This window comes from Pleurodeles waltl, chromosome 6 (genome assembly GCF_031143425.1).
Source record: "Pleurodeles waltl isolate 20211129_DDA chromosome 6, aPleWal1.hap1.20221129, whole genome shotgun sequence".
NCBI lineage: Eukaryota > Metazoa > Chordata > Amphibia > Caudata > Salamandridae > Pleurodeles > Pleurodeles waltl.
In genome coordinates, this window is record NC_090445.1 from 337,477,247 (window position 1) to 337,494,831 (window position 17,585).

Here is a 17,585-nt window from a genome sequence, read left to right on the forward strand (position 1 = left end):
GAAGGACGAAGGAATCTCCCTTAGAGTGAAGGAGTCACTCCCCTACATCCGCAGGCACCAACTGCGGCGACGACAGGCTGTGTGGATTTCCTCTCATCCTGAGCTGTGTGGATCCTGCATCACAGGTGGTGGTCTGGAGTAGTCCTCTTGGTCCTCTCTGCCAGGTTTCCAATTTTGGTGGAGGTAAGCCGTTGCCTTCCCATGCAGGACAGTACCCCATGCACGGCGTCTCTTGCAGCTACCAAGGCTTGTTGGCATCTCCTCCAATGGCTCTTCAGGCTCCATGCAGCCCCAGCCCCCAGCTCTCCTTCCTGTGATGCACAGCCCTCTGTGTGCTTCTCCTGCAGCGTCGGACCCTTCTCCAGGTATGCTGTGCGGGCTCCGCTGCTACTCCTGGTTCCTCTTCCAGTGGGTCTCCTGTGGGAGCTGTCTCTTCTTCTGTGGACTCTCTGACTTGCTGAGGGTCACCCTAGGACTTCTCCCATGGGTTGAGTCCTCTTGAACCTTGCTGGTCCCCGGCAGCTCCACTTTTGCTTCACTGCGACTTCTGCCTTTGCCAAGACTTGTTGGTGGCTCTTCCATGCCACCGACCGACTGCAAGCATCGATCCGGCGTGGGACATCAACTGCATCCTCCAGTAACTCTTCACCTGCTCCAGGGCTGCATTCCTGACCACCTTTGTCCTACCGTCGACCAACTGCTGCAACCACAGTTGGGTGGGTAGCGGCTCCTGCCCCCCACTGGACTCTTCTGTGACTTCTGGACTTGGTCTCCTTCTTCCACATGTCTTCCTCTTCAGGAATCCACTGCTGGTTTCTTGCAGTCTTGTCTGGGTGTTGCAATATCTTCTTTTTCTTCCTTTTGGGTGGTTTGGGGAAAAAACATTAACTTACTCTTTTCTTCCTGGTCGCTGGAGGGGCATTGTGATACTTTTCTTTGGGGTTTCTTAGTTCCTCCAGCTCCCCTCTACACATTCCACTTGCCTAGGTGAGAGTCCTGCATTTGCATTCCATGTTTTTTAGTATATGGTTTGGTCTTACCCTAGGGTCACTATTTGTCTATATGCATTTGCACTGTTTCCTATCACTTTTTATACATATTACTGATTACTAATGTACACATGTAGGTGGTCATTCTGACCCTGGCGGTCTTTGACCGCCAGGGCGGAGGACCGCGGGAGCACCGCCGACAGGCCGGCGGTGCTCCAATGGGGATTCCGACCGCGGCGGTAAAGCCGCGGTCGGACCGGCACCACTGGCGGGCTCCCGCCAGTGTACCGCCGCCCCATTGAATCCTCCACGGCGGCGCAGCTTGCTGCACCGCCGCGGGGATTCCGACCCCCCCTACCGCCATCCAGATCCCGGCGGTCCGACCGCCGGGATCCGGATGGCGGTAGGGGGGGGTCGCGGGGCCCCTGGGGGCCCCTGCAATGCCCATGCCACTGGCATGGGCATTGCAGGGGCCCCCGTAAGAGGGCCCCTACATGTATTTCACTGTCTGCTGCGCAGACAGTGAAATACGCGACAGGTGCAACTGCACCCGTCGCACAGCTTCCACTCCGCCGGCTCGATTCCAAGCCCGCTTCATCGTGGAAGCCTCTTTCCCACTGGGCTGGCGGGCGGTCTGAAGGCGACCGCCCGCCAGCCCAGCGGGAAAGTCAAAATTACCGCCGCGGTCTTTCGACCGCGGAACGGTAATCTGACGGCGGGACTTTGGCGGGCGGCCTCCGCCGCCCGCCAAGGTCAGAATGAGGGCCGTAGTGTGTTACTTCCCTCCTATTGGAGGATTGCCTCTCTAGTACATTTTGGTAATTGTATCACTAAAATAAAGTACCTTTATTTTTGTAAAACAGAGTGTTTTCTTTCATGTGTGTAAGTGCTGTGTGACTACAGTGGTACTGCATGAGCTTTGCATGTCTCCTAGATAAGCCTTGGCTGCTCATCCACAGCTACCTCAATCAATCAATCTCTAGAGAGCCTGGCTTCTAGACACTGACTACACCACACTAATAGGGGATACCTGGACTTGGTATAAGGTGTAAGTACCTTAGGTACCCACCACACACCAGGCCAGCTTCCTACACGCACCCAACAAAGAGTTGATCATCCACCCTGAACTCTTTGGTATGATCAAGGTAGAATGCCAGTGCTCTCTGCCACCCGGCACGCTAACGTCAGTTCTTTTCTTTACGTGCCAGCCAACCGCAGTCCTGAAGAAGAGCTACCCCACATTCACTTTTTTACTGATCTTTATTTTTGAGTGTTTCCAGTCCTGGTGCGTCTGGATGTTGTCATGCAAGACTGGGTTCGAGCCCTGCAGATCCTGCCATGGGACGATGTCCGTGATGGATCAGCACCCTGTCTTCAAATTCACCCCATCTGTCGGCTAATGCGATGCAAGAAAAGGAGTGTCGTCGTTTCATGCCTCCATCCTCAGAGCCTGCCGAATGGGTGGGTTCAGTGCCTCCCCCAGTTTCCAAGAGCAGGAGCAACCCCTGCCCAACTCCGTGAGCTCTATGTGGCCATGCGCCTCATATTTGGGTAGTCTGACTGCCGGAGCCCCCTCGGGTTCCATGCCAGCAGCTTCTGCCTCAGCTCCGGGGGGGCAGCTACAGATCCGTTCCTCGATCCGATCCAGCGTCGGTCGTACCAACTCGACCGTCCTTGCCCATGGTTCCAATGTCGACGCTTCTGATGCCGTCCATGCCTACGGTTGGCGTTGATCCCATCCTCTGAGCCGAACCAGCGTCGCGCAACGCTTATTCCAACTTTGGCTTGGACCTTGCTCCCTAGGTCAGATCCTGACCCTTATTCTCTTACCGTGAGGATTGAGAGGGGTTGCTGGACCCTTTGGAATACTAGCTTCAAGAACCCATGGACTGGCGGACGGACCTGGGTAAGGCTAGTGGCCTGGACACTTCCCTGATGCTGGCATGCTTTCTTCCCATACTGTGGCTACAGAGGAGAGGGCGTCCTACTCCACGATGGTGATGAGAGTGGTCGAGTTCCTGGACCTCGAACTGCCTTTGGTGGCCATCAGAGCTAACCTCCTGACAGAGGGTGTCAGCCTGGGGCTTCCTCCTCTGAACCCCTTTAGCCCTTTAATGAAACCCTCACTGATGTCCTGCTGGGGACCTGGTCCAAACCCAGCACATGGGCTCCTGCGTACAGGACAATCGCCCACCACCATAGACCAGCTCCAAATGTCCCAGTGTTCCTCATCCAACATCCGACCCCTGAGAGCTTGGTCATCCAAGCCTCTACATCCTGAGGTGCACTTCCTTCCACACCCCCGGATAGGGAATCCAAGAGGTTGGGTCAGCTTGGGAAGAAGGTGTTTTCTTCCTCCAGCCTGGCATTGTGGTCAGTGAACACCACATGCCTTTTGGGCCATTACACCCATACTTTATGGGACACGGTTGCGCAGGTGCTGCCACAGGTCCCAGAGGAGGCCCGGGCCATTCTCTCCCAAGCTGTTGGTGATGGGAGATGGGACACAGCTATATTCGCAATATGATATGAGCTGGATACGACCAACTCACTAGATAGGTCTTAAGGAGCGACACTTGGTTGAGGATATCTGTCTTTTTGGGGGATGTCCAATCCACTCTTATGGACATGCCCTTTGATGGCACCCATCTCTTTGGAGACAAAGCTGACTCAGAGCTTAAGCGCTTTAAGGTGTCCTGGGCTAAGGCCAGGTCCATGGGCCTCGCAGCTGCCCTTGCACCCCCCCACACTCCCCAGCCTGCTTTTCGTCCCTTTTGTGGCTAAGGAAGGGATGTCCCACCACATCTTTTTCCATCCAATCCCCGTGCTGTGCATGCTGCTCAGCATATGCATGGCCGGGGGTGTGGGATCCAACATCAGCATGGATCAGGGAGCCAGCAGTCTAGCCAGTCCACCCTCCCTTCTGCAGTCTCCAACCCCTCCTAGTCTGACGCGTCCCCATCAGGGACCAGTCGGAGGCAGGATTCACCATCACCTGCCCTGTTTGCAGTCCATCACATCAGACATGTGGGTTTTGCAAATCGTCCGAAGTGGCTACTCCCTCCCCTTCAAGACTACTCCTGCATCCATGCGACCATCCTATGATCGGATGATGGAGGATCCCTTGACACTTCTCCGCAAGGAGGTTACGGCTCTTGTGGCCAAGGGAGCCATAGAGAGGGTCCCTGTGCCAGAAGTAGGTCGTGGTTGCTATTTACGCTACTTTCTGGTGCCCAGAAAGGACAAGGGCCTCCGCCCTTTCCTAGACCTCCGGTGCCTCAATCTCTTCCTCAGGAAGGAGAAGTTCCAAATGCTCACTCTGGCTCAGGTTCTATCTGCCCTGGACCCAGCAGGCTGGATGGTAGCGTTGGACTTACAGGACCCTACTTCCATATTCCTGTCCTGACTGCCCACAGACGTTACTTGCCATTCACGGTAGGCCACGAGCATTTTCAGTTTACGGTGCTCCCCTTTGGCCTTACCAGCACTCCTGGGGTGTTCACCAAGGTGATAGCGGTGGTCGCAGCTCATCTGCGCAACTCAGGGGTTTCAGTCTTCCCCTACCTGGACGACTGGCTGTTGAAGATAGGCTCGTCCCAGACTGTCATCTCTCACCTTCAGACTACGGCGGACTTCCTGCATTAGCTGGGGTTCACTATAAACGTGCAGAAGTCACACGTGACTCCCTCTCAGACGCTTCCCTTCATCGGAGCTGTTCTAGACATGGTGCTGTTTTGGGCCTATCCTCCCAAGCGGCGAGTCCATGATATTCAGGCTAGGATACTGATGTTTCAGCCTCTATCCTGGAATTTGATGAGAATGACTCTGAGGCTGCTGGGCCTCACGGCCTCCTGCTTGCTGTTGGTGACACATGACAGATGGTGTATGCAAGCTCTGCAGTGGGACCTGAAGTTCCAGCGGCACAGCATCAGAGAAACCTCTCCACCATGGTCCATATCTCAGAGGGAACTGTGCAAGATCTGAAGTGGTGGCTTTTGAACCCCAATTGGGTCAGAGGCAGAAACCTCTCCCTCCCCCCAACCAGATCTGACAGTAGTGACAGATGTGTCACTCTTGGGATGGGGCGGCCATATGGGAGAGGCGGAGATCAGAGGCGTCTGGTCTCCGGCGGAGTCCGGGCTCCACATCAATCTTTCTCAAAGGGAAAGTAGTGCAGGTGTTCACGGACAACACCACCTCCATTTATTAATGCAACAAGCAGTGCAGGATGGGGTTGTGGGCTCTTTGTCAGGAGTCTCTGCGCCTTTGGACATGCCTGGAACATCAAGGTATTTCCCTGGTGATTCAACACCTGGCATTCTCTCTGAACGCCAGGGTGGACAAACTCAGCTGACAATGCTTGTTGGATCACAAATGGTGCAAGGTCTCTTTCAGCAGTGGAAAGAGCCTCGGTTAGATCTGTTTGCCTCTGCAGAGAATGCGCAATGTCAGTAGTTTTGCGCGTTAGCAAGTAGGCACTCGCTCCATGACACTTTTCATCATGAGTGAAGATCAGGTCTCCTCTACGCCTTTCTGCCCAGAGTTCTCAAGAACATCAAGAATGACCAGGCCCAAGTCACTCTTGTGGCTCCGGACAGGGACTAAGAGTCTGATATCCCGACCTACTGAGCATGGCAATCGATCCTCCAATCAGCCTGACCCTTCAAGAGGATCTTCTGTTGCAGCAGCAGGGGAGGGTTCTCCAACCGAACCTTTCCAGTCTCCAACTTCTTTCATCAATGGAACAAATTTGTGGCATGATGCACACACAAGTCTGTTGACTCTTTCCAAGGTCCCTTTGTTTATACTTTCTTTGGCCCAGCAGGGCTCTGCTTTGGGCACCCTCAAAGGTTATTTGTTTGCTATCTCCGCCTTTCTGAGATTACCTGACCAACCCTCCTCATTTAAATCTCTTATTGATAGTAGATTCATAAAAGGTATTACCCATATGTCCTCTCAGGCTTCTGATGTTAAAAACAGCCTTCCTTGTGGTCATCACATCTGCCCGCAGGCTGAGTGAGCTGCAGGCATTGTCATTTAAGCTACCCTACCTTTCCCATCTATCCTGAAAAAGTGGTGCTTTGCACCAGGGCTTCCTTTTATGCCAAAAGTGGTCACGCCCTTTCATGTAGGCCAATCCATCACCTTGCTTACTTTTTTCGCATCTCCTTTATCCTTCAAAGGAAGAGGAGAGGCTCCACCGCCTGGACCCAAAAAGAGCATTGTTGTTCTACCTTGATCAGACCAAAGAGTTCCGGGTAAATGATCAACTTTTTGCTGGGTATGTGGGTGCGAAGAAAGGTCAGGCAGTGCAGAAGAGAACCATCTCTAAATGAGCTGTTCACTGCGTTAAAATGTGCTACGCATTAGCTAAAAAGCAACCCCCACAGGGTTTGCATGCATATTCTACCAGTGCGACAGCTGCAACTACTCCCTTTGTACGCGGAGTACCAGTCCTGGACATCTGTCAAGTAGCAAAGTGGGCATCACTGCACACATTCACCAAACACTATTGCCTGGACAGTCAGGTTTGGTGGGACGGGTACTTTGCCTGTTCGGTCCTACAGGACTTCCTAGTAGGAGCATGGTTTATAGACCCTCCTCCGGGGCTGGTATTGCTTGGGTATCTATTCTAAGGTAAGGAATCTGTTACTTATGTTTGGTAACGCCTTATCTGGTAGAGACATTTTATAGTTGCAGATTCCTTACCGACCCACCCATCCTCCTCGCTATGCAAACTGATTTCTAGGGACAGGGACTTCCCTTTCAGGGCTCTGGTTCTGACATCTGTTGTTAGTGTTCTTCATGGCTCCGTGCTTCTGGCTTAGAAGGTCGTGAAAAGAAACTGACATCAGCACACCGGGTGTATAGGTCCCACAACGTTATAGTCAGCGTGCACAACGCCGCTGAAGGATGTGTAGCCGACCAACGCCACCTAATGGTGCCACAGGGGTACTGCTTGAGGAAAATCTCTGGATCCAGACTGACACCTGGGAGGAAATTCCAAGGTAAGGAATCTGCAACTAGAATATGTCTCTACCAGATAAGTAGTTACCGAAGGTAAGTAACTCGTTCACCAAATCTGATGGCCTATTATGACCTGCAGGCTTTCCTGATCTAGTCATATTTGAAACTTCATTTTTCTGAAAGTGCTAGTGCAATTTCTTTGGTATCTGCCAATCAGACATTCAGGGGGTGATTCTAACCCTGGCGGTCGGTGTTAAAGCGGCGGCCAACCCGCCAACAGGCTGGCGGTAAAAAATATGGAATTCTGACCCTGGCGGGAACCGCCAACACAGACAGGCACTTTAACACTCCGCCCGCCACGGCGGTACAAACAAACAGCGCGGCGGTCACCGCCAACAGCCAGGCGGCAGACAATGTACCGCCCACACTATCACAACTCACCAATCCGCCACCTTTTCCAGGGCAGGAGCACCGCCGATAAAAACACGGCGGAAACAGACTACGAACGGGAAAACGCTCACCACTACGCACTCAAGGAGGACAGCATGGAACCCGAATTAAACATCCTACCTGCTCTCGTCTACCTTCTCATCTACCACGAGTACGAAGTCCGGCGCAGACGACAACGGTGAGTACTGCACCTACGACACACGGGAGGGGGGAGGACGAAAGGTTACGGGCACACACATATGCGACCCCCCCCCCCCCAACTATGTACACACCAATGCAGAGCAACAAGTCACAGTGACACCACCCAAACACCCCTGAAAAATGCTAGGACATAATCAAATTTGGAATAAATATTTATGTACCAAAAAGCTCCTGAAAATTATCGTACAACCATGAAAGATATTCACAAGAAAACAAATGACATACACATCAGTGTATAACTGAAGTAACAAGTCCTGCACATCCTACGAATTCATCATGTCCGTGGGCCAAAGTTTTGAGAAACAAGGGCAAAGCCCACACAGGAGACCTGAGTCCTTTGGAGAGAACACTGCAGGGGCATCAGATGTCAAAACTACAGGCACCTCAGGGGGAAGGGAAGAGGGGGGCACCACAGCCACATGAGTCCACGACGCCAGATCCACGAGGAGCCACCATGCCCACTGTACCATCCTGGGGAGTGCAAAGCCACAGTCTCTCAATGTCTCTACAGTGGGTGGGCTGCCCACTGTACCATCCTGGGGAGTGCAAAGCCACAGTCTCTCAATGTCACTACAGTGGGTGGGCTGCCCACTGTACCATCCTGGGGAGTGCAAAGCCACAGTCTCTCAATGTCTCTACAGTGGGTGGGCTGCCCACTGTACCATCCTGGGGAGTGCAAAGCCACAGTCTCTCAATGTCACTACAGTGGGTGGGCTGCCCACTGTACCATCCTGGGGAGTGCAAAGCCACAGTCTCTCAATGTCTCTACAGTGGGTGGGCTGCCCACTGTACCATCCTGGGGAGTGCAAAGCCACAGTCTCTCAATGTCACTACAGTGGGTGGGCTGCCCACTGTACCATCCTGGGGAGTGCAAAGCCACAGTCTCTCAATGTCTCTACAGTGGGTGGGCTGCCCACTGTACCATCCTGGGGAGTGCAAAGCCACAGTCTCTCAATGTCTCTACAGTGGGTGGGCTGCCCACTGTACCATCCTGGGGAGTGCAAAGCCACAGTCCATCAGGTGGATGACAGTCTCCACTGGTCAAGGAGGAGGCATGGTGGGCACAGTGAACCATAAACAGTGATTGAGACGGCGGTGCCCAGCAGAGCGGTGCTTGAGATGAAGGGCCCAGCGGAGCGGTGCTTGAGACGGCGGTGCCCAGCGGAGCGGTGCTTGAGATGAAGGGCCCAGCGGAGCGGTGCTTGAGATGAAGGGCCCAGCGGAGCGGTGCTTGAGACGGCGGTGCCCAGCGGAGCGGTGCTTGAGATGAAGGGCCCAGCGGAGCGGTGCTTGAGACGGCGGGGCCCAGCGGAGCGGTGCTTGAGACGGCGGGGCCCAGCGGAGCGGTGCTTGAGATGAAGGGCCCAGCGGAGCGGTGCTTGAGATGAAGGGCCCAGCGGAGCGGTGCTTGAGACGGCGGTGCCCAGCGGAGCGGTGCTTGAGATGAAGGGCCCAGCGGAGCGGTGCTTGAGACGGCGGTGCCCAGCGGAGCAGTGCTTGAGATGAAGGGCCCAGCGGAACGGTGCTTGAGATGAAGGGCCCAGCGGAGCGGTGCTTGAGACGGCGGTGCCCAGCGGAGCGGTGCTTGAGATGAAGGGCCCAGCGGAGCGGTGCTTGAGACGGCGGGGCCCAGCGGAGCGGTGCTTGAGAAGAAGGGCCCAGCGGAGCGGTGCTTGAGACGGCGGGGCCCAGCGGAGCGGTGCTTGAGAAGAAGGGCCCAGCGGAGCGGTGCTTGACAGGAAGGGCCCAGCGGAGCGGTGCTTGAGATGAAGGGCCCAGCGGAGCGGTGCTTGAGACGGCGGTGCCCAGCGGAGCGGTGCTTGAGATGAAGGGCCCAGCGGAGTGGTGCTTGAGAAGAAGGGCCCAGCGGAGCGGTGCTTGAGAAGAAGGGCCCAGCGGAGCGGTGCTTGAGACGGCGGGGCCCTCTTCAGCGGTGCCTATCTCACGGCGGGGCCCTGTTCAGCGGTGCTCTTCTGCACCGCGGGCCCTGTTCAGCGGTGCCTATCTTCACGGCGGGGCCCTGTTCAGCGGTGCTCTTCTGCACCGCGGGCCCTGTTCAGCGGTGCCTATCTTCACGGCGGGGCCCTGTTCAGCGGTGCTCTTCTCCACGGCGGGCCCTGTTCAGCGGTGCTCTTCTGCACCGCGGGCCCTGTTCAGCGGTGCCTATCTTCACGGCGGGGCCCTGTTCAGCGGTGCTCTTCTGCACCGCGGGCCCTGTTCAGCGGTGCCTATCTTCACGGCGGGGCCCTGTTCAGCGGTGCTCTTCTCCACGGCGGGCCCTGTTCAGCGGTGCTCTTCTCCACGGCGGGCCCTGTTCAGCGGTGCCTATCTTCACGGCGGGGCCCTGTTCAGCGGTGCTCTTCTCCACGGCGGGGCCCTGTTCAGCGGTGCTCTTCTCCACGGCGGGCCCTGTTCAGCGGTGCTCTTCTCCACGGCGGGCCCTGTTCAGCGGTGCTCTTCTGCACCGCGGGCCCTGTTCAGCGGTGCCTATCTTCACGGCGGGGCCCTGTTCAGCGGTGCTCTTCTGCACCGCGGGCCCTGTTCAGCGGTGCCTATCTTCACGGCGGGGCCCTGTTCAGCGGTGCTCTTCTGCACCGCGGACCCTGTTCAGCGGTGCTCTTCTGCACCGCGGGCCCTGTTCAGCGGTGCCTATCTTCACGGCGGGGCCCTGTTCAGCGGTGCTCTTCTGCACCGCGGGCCCTGTTCAGCGGTGCCTATCTTCACGGCGGGGCCCTGTTCAGCGGTGCTCTTCTCCACGGCGGGCCCTGGTCAGCGGTGCTCTTCTGCACCGCGGGCCCTGTTCAGCGGTGCCTATCTTCACGGCGGGGCCCTGTTCAGCGGTGCTCTTCTCCACGGCGGGCCCTGTTCAGCGGTGCTCTTCTGCACCGCGGGCCCTGTTCAGCGGTGCCTATCTTCACGGCGGGGCCCTGTTCAGCGGTGCTCTTCTCCACGGCGGGCCCTGTTCAGCGGTGCTCTTCTCCACGGCGGGCCCTGTTCAGCGGTGCTCTTCTGCACCACGGGCCCTGTTCAGCGGTGCCTATCTTCACGGCGGGGCCCTGTTCAGCGGTGCCTATCTTCACGGCGGGGCCCTGTTCAGCGGTGCTCTTCTCCACGGCGGGCCCTGTTCAGCGGTGCTCTTCTGCACCGCGGGGCCCTGTTCAGCGGTGCTCTTCTGCACCGCGGGCCCTGTTCAGCGGTGCTCATCCAGCAGGTCAAGGGAGCCAGACCTGGCCTGGACTCCCTGCTCAGTCGCCCTCGGACCGTGACGTTTCTGGACCCTTCGGGGACGGACTCCTGGCGTCCTTAGTGTCCTCCTTCCCAGCTGGGATGTGACATGTGGGGTCCACCTTCTCCGCGCTCCTGCTGCCCTTCCGCTCCTTTGATGGGGCTCTCGGGCCCTTGCCTCCCCTAGATGGTGTGGGTGGTGAAGTGGCCGCACATTGCTCCTTGGGGGCAGCCCTGTCGGTCCTCGCACGGCGGCCCTTGTTTTTGCGGGTCCTCTTGCCGGGGGGGGGAGGGCTGGACGTGTCCTTGCTGCTGATCAATGTGTCACTGCTGGCAAAGGGTGGGCTCCAGAACCCATGCACAACAGTGACACCCGAAGCTGGGCTGGTGGTGGCTGCGGTGCTCTTGGGACTCTTTGAAGATGGAGGGGGGAGCTCATCGGAGGGAAAGAGGTCAAGATTAGCCATGAAAAGTTTTTTAGGGCCAAGGTAAAGGGTAGGAGAAGTGGAGATGGAAGTGGAGGAAGAGGAGGTGGTTGTAGGAGAGTCAGGTGTGCTGTCATTGGGTGAAGGTGCTGGTGCTGTAGGCTGTCGTGAGGTGGATGGCTGTTGGGTGGGTGGCTGCCTGCGTTTGTGTGTCTTGGAAGAGGGGGTGACAGACACAGTGGGAGAGGACACAGGGGACGTGTAAATGGCAGTGGGGGTGGTGACTGCACGAGTGTGGACTGTACTGGAGGGTGAGGTGGTGATGGAAGCACTGGCTGATGTTGGGGTGCATGCAGGTGTGAGTGTAGACGTCACAGGGAGGGAGGAGGGAGACGAGGAGGAGGGGGACACAGAGGTGGTTGTGACTGTTGGAATGTCTGCATCTGGGTGTTGCTTGGGTGAGTGTTTGTGGGATCTGTGGTGCTTGTGTTTGGATGAGCTGCTCTTGGGTGTTGAGGTGTGTGCAGGCTGGTCTGATGGTGTGGATGGGATAGGCTGAGGAACAGGAGACAGAGAAAGGCTGGAGGCAGTAAGAAGAGGGAGGCTGGAAACAGGGACAATGGCTGCCGTCAGTGCTGAGGCCAGAGCAGTGAACGCTCGTTGATGGGCAGCATGACCCGAATGAATGCCCTCCAGGTACGCATTGCTCTGTTGCACCTCCCTTTGCACACCCTGGATGGCATTCAAAAGGGTTGTCTGCCCAACAATGAGCGTCCTTACCAGGTCAATGAGCTCCGCACTGAGGGCAGCAGGGGCAACAGGGGCAGGGGCTGAGGTGCCTGGGGCGAAGGAGACGCGCGCCTTCCTGGGCGAACCGGCACGGAGCGAAGACTGAGGGGCTGCTGGGAGGGCGGGGCTGGTGCGCTGGGTGGCGGCTGTACCTGTAGAGGCGGGGGCACGGATGTTACCGCCACCGCTAGGGAGCTCCCATTCGAGGACGTGTCGCTGTCGCTGCTCTCACCAGCGGTCCCCGTCGTGGTGCTCCCCTCGCCCTCCGGATCACTGGTGCCCTCGGTGTCTGTTCCTGGGCCCACCGGGGCCTTGTGTCCTGCAGCTCCCTCGTGCTCCGATGCCAAATCTCCTCCGCCTGATGATGCTAATGCACACATGCACAAGAAGATGAAGAGAAAGGGTGGGGGGAGAAAAAAAAAGACCAGGTTGAGTGCATGCAATGTCCACACCGTTGGCGGAGAGGACAGACACAGGAACCTAATGCACTAAGCCGCGCATTCGGGGTACACTACTCAGTACTACTGACTAGGACAACAGGCCAAGAGACGTCAAACGCGCACATGGGAGATGCTGGACCTTCAATGGCTGTACTTGTCACCCTACAGAGGTGGGGGCCGGGGGCACAGGGCCATGCCTAAGGGAGAGGACTACACTACAGAAAGCGCCCTGGCCTAATGTCACCCACAGCCCTCCTCCCCCACCCAGACGCCTCCACTGCGCAGAAAGATAGGAGAATGTGCTGATACTCACCCCCTTGTGTCTGCTGTGATGTCTTAAAGCGCCCATCCAATTCAGGGTAGGCCACCGCCAGGATCCGGGACATCAGGGGGGTCATGGTGCGACTGGCACCCCTCCTAGGTTGGGAGGCCATCCCCAGCAGTGTTTCTGCGGTCTTCCTTGTTCCGCGGCGGATGTCCTCCCACCTCTTGCGGCAGTGGGTGCCCCGTCTGTTGTGGACCCCCAAGTTCCGGACTTCCTTGGCGATGGCACGCCAAATCTCGATCTTCTGATGGGCGCTGACCTATTTGACATGTACAGGGTGGAAAGGAGGAAATCGTCAATGACCTGCATGTTAGATGTGATTGGCCCCCCCCACCAACTTTGCCATATGGCACATGCTCTCATCTGTCGGGCGTTGCACTCCTCATTCGCCCCCCACCCCACCAACTTACATCCACCCCAATCCACACAGGCATAGCCCATTCCATGTGCACCCGGTGTACTCACTTGTTGGTCTGGAGGACCGTAGAGTAGCGCATACTGGGGGAGGACTCCATCCACGAGCTTCTCCAACTCTTCAGACGTGAAGGCAGGGGCCCTTTCCCCAGTCGCAGCAGCCATTGTATCTTCCAGACCGAGGTCACAGCAGCACTTGCAGTATAGGTCCTCTCCTGTGGATGATCAGGTCTCGAGTGATTAATCAGATAGAAAATGGCGGTCACGCCCGCGGCGGTGCGTACCGCGGCGGTGCGTACCGCGACCGCCGGCGCACATCGTCATTGGCTCCTGAAACCCATAGGCTTCAATGTTAACCAATGCGGCTTTGCGCCGCGGTCTTCGACCGCCTACCGCCACGGTGTGCCCCGACAGCGCATTGACCTCACATCCCATTGTCCCACTTCACAGGTCAGGCAGCCGCCATTTCAAGGGCCTACATGGCTTAATTTTGACTGCGACACACAGGCCTAGGCCTTGCATTGCCACACATACACGCCTTTCAACCCATTGCCATTCTTTAACTGTGCAAGCTGTCTGTACGTACCTGTGGTTTGCCTGACTCTGTGCTCCATGTTGTCCTTCCTAGGCACCGTCCGCTGGGACTTGCGATGAGAAGGAGGAATCCTCGCGTGTACCGACTGCTGGTGGACCTGTCGACAATGGAAGAACGCCATATAATACTTCGATACAGACTTGACCGTGCCACTATCCATGAACTGTGTGCCCAGCTGGAGCCAGCCCTGATGTCCCCCATCCGCCAACTCACAGGGATTCCCCCTCTAGTGCAGGTTTTGTCAGTCCTCCATTTTTTGGCAACTGGGTCATTCCAGACCACAGTGGCCATGTCATCTGGAATGTCTCAGCCTATGTTTTCAAAGATTTTGAGCAGAGTGTTGTCTGCCCTGATGAAACTCATGCGGAGCTACATCATTTTCCCAGAGGAGGGTGACTTGCCTACAGTGAAGGGTGATTTCTATGCCCTTGGACATATCCCCAACATCATTGGTGCCATTGATGGGACCCATGTGGCTTTGGTACCCCCAAAAGACGATGAGCAGGTGTACAGAAACAGAAAAAGTTATCATTCGATGAATGTCCAGGTGGTCTGTTTGGCTGACCAGTACATCTCCCATGTAAATGCCAAGTTCCCAGGGTCAGTGCATGACGCGTATGTGATGCGAAATAGCAGCATCCCCTATGTGATGGAGCAGCTACAGAGACAACGTGTGTGGCTAATAGGTGACTCTGGTTACCCCAACCTGCCTTGGCTACTGACCCCAGTAAGGAATCCCCGGACCAGGGCAGAGGAACGGTACAATGAGGCCCATGGGTGAACTAGGAGGATCATCGAAAGGTCCTTTGGCCTCCTGAAGGCCAGGTTTAGGTGCCTGCATATGACTGGGGGATCCCTGATGTACTCACCAAAGAAGGTGTGCCACATCATCGTGGCCTGCTGTATGCTTCACAATCTGGCATTGCGACGTCAGGTTCCTTTCCTGCAGGAGGATGGTGCAGATGGTGGTGTTGAAGCAGCTGTGGAGCCTGCGGAGAGTGAAGAGGAGGAAGACTCAGAGGACGACACAGACAACAGGGACAGAGTAATAGAACAGTATTTCCAGTAGCACACAGGTAATAATCACCCATGCCATTTTACATTTCCTGAAAGCCTCCTGCATCTCAACTTTGTCGATTTCCCCCCAGACCTATAAACATGATGTTTGATTTTCCCTTCCCTTTTCTGTGCTGTATGAGCCACTGCGTGACCTCGGCTTGGTTGGCCCATGGACTAATGCTAAGTTACCTCGGTATGTGTAATTCACAATGTTAATAATACGTAATTGATATGTAATGTGTCATACATTTGTAAATAAGACAGGCTGAGTCCTGATTGATTTCAGTGCAATGTGTGATTTATTATTAGTGCATAGATATTGGTACATGATAGTGAAACAGTGATAGGTGGGGGTGGAGTAATGTCCATGGCGGAGTCCAGTTCTCAGTCTCACAGGTGCATTGTCCATATGCCTGTGGCAGGATGGAGCAGGGGCAGTTCAAGGTTTGACAGGGTGGCAATGTGGAACAGTGGGAGGACTTCAGGGGGTATGTGATGCTGGCGGGGGACTTGACATCCTACTCCGTCGTTTTTTTTTATCTCAGGCTCCTTTTGCGGGGCGGTTGTTGTTCAGCAGGAGGTGGGGTTCTGGTGGGCTGTCGTTGTGGTGGGGCCTCCTGTCCACTAGCGCCGGCGGAGGTGGTAGGCTGTTCCTGTTCCTGGCTAGTGACAGGGGCCCTGTGTGATGCCACATGGTCCCGAAACGTGTCCTCTATACGGTTCAGGGCCTGGACTATGCTCCCCATAGCGGTTGAGATGTTGCTGAGTTGGTCGCTGAACCCCATGTAGCGTTGCTCCTGCTGTGCCTGGATCTCCTGGAACCTGGCCAGTACCGTCGCCATCGTCTCTTGTGAGTGGTGGTAGGCCGCCATGATGGTGGTGAGGGCCTCTTGGAGAGTGGGTTCCCTGGGCCTCTCCTCCCCCCCCCTGTCGCACAGCAGCCCTCCGAGTTGCCCTGTTTCCCTGGGCCTCTGTCCCCTGGACGGTGTGCCCACTCCCACTGCCCCCAGGTCCCTGTTGTTGTTGGGTTGGTGGGTTACCCTGGGGGCCCTGTAGTGGTAGACACACCGCTGCTTGACCTGTCCTAGAGACAGAGGCATGGGCCCGCTGGGTGGGAGCTGTGCTGTTGTTCCCAGAGGGGGTTGGGTCTGCAGTGGCCTGTGTCTGGGTGAGGGGAACCGACTGCCCAGAGGTCCCCGATGGTCCGGGCTGGTCGTCAGGTTCCAGGTCGACAGAGCTGCTGTCATCACTAGGGGCCTGTTCCGGGGGTGGGATGGACATTTCTGGTCCCTCCTGACCGGTGTGTTGTCGTTCGGGTCCTGCATGGGGTAAGAGGGTATAGTTATTGTTTCTGTGTGTGCATTAGCTTGCGTTTTATGGGTGCCCTTGTCCCCCAGTGCTGGCATTCCCTTGGGGGAGGTGTTGTGAGGGTGTTTTGTGGGGGGGGGGGGGTGATGGGTATGTGCAGTGGTCATGCTTAGGTGATGGGTGTCCATAGTTTGGGGGTTGCATGCAGGGGTTGGTGTTGGGTGGGTTGTGCTGGGGAGACATTCTCAGGGAGGATGTGTGCTGGGGGGTTGGGGGTGAGGGTGGGGGTTAGCATGCTGGGGGGGGGGGGGGTGAAGTGGTTGGCCTTGTACTTACCAGAGTCCATTCCTCCGTGTACTCCAGCGAGGCCATCAGGATGCAGGATGTTGAGTACCTCTTGCTCCCATGTTGTGAATTCGGGTGGAGTGGGTGGGGGTCCCCCACCAGTCTTCTGCACTGCGATGTTGTGTCGCAAGACCATTGAGCGCACCTTCCCCCGTAGGTCGTTCCATCGTTTGCGGATGTCCTCTCGATTTCTGGGATGCTGTCCCACCGCGTTGACCCTGTCCACGATCCGCTGCCAGAGCTCCGCCTTCCTTGCTATGGTGGTGTGCTGGACCTGTGAGCCGAAGAGCTGGGGTTCCACTCTTATGATTTCCTCCACCATGACCCGGAGTTCTTGGTCCGAAAAGCGTGGGTGCCTTTGTGGTGCCATGGGGTGGTGTGTATGAGGTGTGGGGTGGTGTATGTGATGATGTGTGTGTTGGTGTGTGGTGCTTTGTGCTTCTATGTGGTGTGTGTGATGTTGCGGTGTGCCTCTGTGTGTCTGGCTCTCTATTCTCTGATGTGTCTCTCTCTCTCCTTCGTCTCTGGTTTTTGTTGGTAGGGGTTTGTGGGTGATGTGGGTGTGTGTTTTATATGGTATTGGATGTGTGGGAGTGGTATGTGTATGTGTTTCAGGTGTGTGCCTTTCAAATTGTCCAATGTGGTAGGGGTTTGTAAAGGTGTGTGTATTTTGACCGCGGCGGTGTGTACCGCCAATGGAATACCGCGGTTGAATGACCACTGCGTCGATTTGCGGGTCATAATGGGATGGACGTATTTCTGTTGGCGTGGCGGTGGAGGTTTGGTCTTCTCCAGTTTACCGCTGGCCGCTGATGTGGCGGACCGAAGTGGAGGGCGGATTTTCGGAGCTTTTGCAGTTGTGGGTCAGACTGTCCGTGGCGGTATTGTGGCGGCCTTCTGACCGGCGGTAAGCGGCTTTTACCGCCGAGGTCAGAATGACCCCCTCAGTATTAAAACTGACCCTCAAAATGTTCTGTAGTCTCTACAGCTAGTGTTGTACAGTAGGAGTGGCAACCCATGAACTGTGCCAATGGGACAGGACACTCAACAAAG

The 17,585-nt window shown here is 56.3% G+C and overlaps 1 protein-coding gene across 4 annotated transcripts in view; it reads left to right on the plus strand.

Annotated features, from left to right (window-relative positions):
* The window catches only part of ACIN1 (apoptotic chromatin condensation inducer 1), a 729,433-nt gene that overhangs the window by 307,288 nt on the left and 404,560 nt on the right, over window positions 1-17,585 (plus strand). The window lies entirely within an intron of this gene.